Genomic DNA, 3,521 nt, shown 5'->3' with positions numbered 1-3,521 from the left:
GTACTACCCGCAGTGTCAACTGAGACTGCGGTGCACGATTAATTTCAGTTAAAACAAATGGCCAACATCACAACTGACACCGTTGAAATATATATGTACATACACACATACAAGTAACAACAACAAAATAGTTTGTGCAAAAAAGTGACGAGCAAAAATCAGAAAAATCAAATGAAAGGAAAACTGTCACGGGAGAGCATTTGAAACTCTTCAATGAGCTTAGTTGGCGCTTGCGGACTGCTGGTCGAGTTCGCCGACACTGACCATAAATCTTTGTTTCTCTTCATTTTGCTATTTTTATTCAGATTTGTTTTTGAAATTGATTTTATTGCCGAAATTTAAACATTTTGACAGTTAAATTGACGTGCAGTGCGTTTGATAAGGGTTTCAATATCTTTTGTGCATATCTAAGCCTATTTAGATGGTTTTATTGCCTTTAAAGTGAGATTAATGTTTGTCGCTAAGACAGTAGTGAAACTTCGTTGGTTAGTTCCGACCTCCCCGCAGGTAGCAGTGCTTAAGCCATCATTTGACTCGTTATGCTCTGAAGTGAGCCGCAACTAAGCACCATTTAACAACTCGTTGATTTGATGAAGTTTCGAAGTTTATTTTACCTAAACTGGCTAAATTCTTTATCTGAATTTCACAGATTCTGCTGCAACGAGTTTTTGAAGGAGAGCGCTCAGAGGAAGGTAATGACCCTTACCATGTTACTCTATGACTTCTTTCCTTTTAGAAGCCTTTAAAAAACTGCTTTAGTGTCTTCCGAAATTTCTGGGTCAAAAATCATCATCTATTAATGCTTTCAGTTCCTCATCTTCATACTTTTTTAGCTGCCCTGGACGTTCTTGTTCCAAAAGTAGGGTGCACACTTTTGGCTCAGCTAGAGCATGTGTCAGTTAACTCCACGTTTGCTTTAGAAACACTTAAATAAATAACTCGGATAATATCCAGTTACTGACGGTAGCTTGTAAACATTAAATAGTTAGTACAATTTTATGGGCGATCCCATAAACCCACATAGTTACTGAAACTACTTTTAAGGTTTCTACTTAAGAAATATATTTTCTACCTTACCTGATGTTTTGTTGTACTGAGATGTGGCCGAATGAGATATAAAGAGATTTTAGTAAAACTTAACATTATCTTATCGGTGGTAGAAGTACTGCTACCTACTGCAGCCTCGTTTAGAGAAGTGAGCATCCACTCCGATAGTAGGGCGGCAATACTAACTCTGAGCGCGCGAACTGTGCAATCAAAGCTAGTCAAGGAGTGTCTGTCCTCACTAAAAATAGCATCTGGCTACTTCAACATCAGGCTCGTTTGGGTGCCTGGTCACAGCGGAATCACTGGAAACTGCAAAGCCGTTGAGCTTGTCAGGGGGGCACCCTTGCGTTCTAGGTCCTGTTCGACCGTGAGATCCTTCTGGCCAAGAGTGAATTGTTCTCGCACTGAACGAAGTGCATCTCGCCGCTATGGAAGGAATTCTCACTGGACACTGTCCAATGGGCCCTCATGCGGTATGACTTAGAGTACTACCCGATGCTAGTTGCCAAAGTTGAATGGAGGAGGGCGAGGTGCAAACATTCCGGCACTTTCTCCTCCACTGTCCGGCTTTCGCTAGGCTGATATTAAAATATCTCGGCAATCACACTTTCGGCGGACCTGAATACTTAGCCAAAATGGATATTGGCCGTCTTAACAAGTTTGTTATATGTAGGCACAAAGCGTTTTATCGACTTGTAAGGGTCTTTTGATCCAGATTATAGAAGATTTTAGGTATCACAACGGACCGGCGTTTTAAGCTGTGCAAGTGAGATCCTTCTTGGGAACGACCTTCTAACCTAACCTACCACTTTAAAATGAGCGCGTTTGCTATTTCTTTTATAATAGACGTACTAAACTCTACCTTCACTGGAAGAAAAATGTTCCGTACAAATGGTTTCCTTTATATTTTTAAATCGGTGTTAGCTTAAGCTATAAATAAACACCTTGAGTATTCATCATGTGGGAGTAGTTTGTAGTATCATATCCACTGTCATATAATGACGTTCACCTCATTAAGTAAACGTGTCAACATAACCCAATTTATACCAAGAGTTTCCGAAGTTCTTAAACAAAGGATTTCAGCATTACACTGATCATGCACCATTGGTAGAGTTGGACGAGATCATCAAGTTCTTTGATATTCAACTAGGTTTCGGTTAGAGAATTTCGATTGTGCGCGATTTACTTAATCTTGCTTACTGTCGGTGCCTAAAAATCTGCTTAAGTGCCTTTCTTTGAATTGAACTAACAAGAATTGAATTTGCAGAAGAGAAATTGCGAGACAGTGAAAATATAATATAAGATGTTCATTAGCAATTATCTATTACTATATTATACTACTATTATATTATATTTTTATTCATCATAGACATCTACACTCCTTTTAATTCCCCTCCATCTAGCGGCAAAGGTACACTTTCTTCAATTTGTTGTAAAGGTTCTTGCACAGAATGCATAAGCTCTTCATCAATGTCCCGTATAAGAGCAATCTCCGAATTATCTGGCGTTGGTACTTAAAAATAATAAAAAAAAAAGTGTAATTGTAAATGTTAAATAAACAAATCGTATTTACTTACCGACGGAAGAAATAAACAAAAAAGTAAATAAGACGAGCTTGAAAATAAGCATTTTTCTTCGCGTCTGTTATTTGGTAAGGCAAATTGATATTGTAGTCTTAATGGCTGGCTTTTTTATATCAAATGCGTTTCTTCAGAAAAATTAAAACTGTCGTCAATTCAACGGAGTGCGAAGAATCAAACAAACAACTGGCATAAATCAAATATACTAGCATAAACAAGTAGGCATAGAATAGCAAGCGGTTTTATGGTATACTCTCTCCCTCTGCTATCTCTTACTTCTCACTCTCCCTTCTCCCTTGTATTGATTGCAAGTGAATAATTGTTTATGCTTTCATAAGTAATAATGAAATTATTAAGCTCAAATGTAGCGAACAGAGACGAATTGGAAACCTCTATATTTTTTTCGCCAATATTTATTCAGTTGCGTCAATTAAAAAATAAATGGACATATGTACATTTGTTTATAAAGCAAATTATTGATATTGCTAAGTAAATAGGTATTTGCACTTTTTAAAAGCGCTTATTGACTTTCACAATTTAATATTTATGTACATCGAAATATGAAGGACCGCTGGCATGCGGCCTTGGAAATCATATGTGAGCAAATTAAATATTAAAACAGACGACTTTAGTGAATGGAATGTGAGTATGTTTTTTTTACTGCTCCGTCTAAAATTTGATTATTTTTAAAGAAATAAGTTAGAACGTTGCCACCTATTTGTTAATATAAAAATGTATAAAAAAGTAAAAAAAAAACACAATATAAGCATAAAACTAATGAAACTTAAGAAAATCTCTATACATTTTTTATAATATTTTTATGAGAGTTGCCATATGTATGTGAACAAATTAAATATTAAACAGACGATTTTAGTGAATGGAGTGAAAGTATGT

At 36.3% G+C, this 3,521-nt stretch overlaps 1 long non-coding RNA gene across 1 annotated transcript; it reads right to left on the bottom strand.

Annotated features, from left to right (window-relative positions):
• Positions 1 to 2,322: 2,322 nt before the first annotated feature.
• LOC138855986 (uncharacterized) lies at positions 2,323 to 3,063 on the bottom strand. Its single transcript, XR_011395127.1, has 2 exons — positions 2,625 to 3,063; positions 2,323 to 2,560 (listed from the first exon to the last, which is right to left on the bottom strand). It is a non-coding gene; the product is annotated as an uncharacterized lncRNA (long non-coding RNA).
• Between the last annotated feature and the right edge of the window lie 458 nt (positions 3,064 to 3,521).

This window comes from Bactrocera oleae, chromosome 3 (assembly GCF_042242935.1).
Source record: "Bactrocera oleae isolate idBacOlea1 chromosome 3, idBacOlea1, whole genome shotgun sequence".
NCBI classification, from domain to species: domain Eukaryota; kingdom Metazoa; phylum Arthropoda; class Insecta; order Diptera; family Tephritidae; genus Bactrocera; species Bactrocera oleae.
This window is presented reverse-complemented; position numbering and strand designations above follow the sequence as displayed.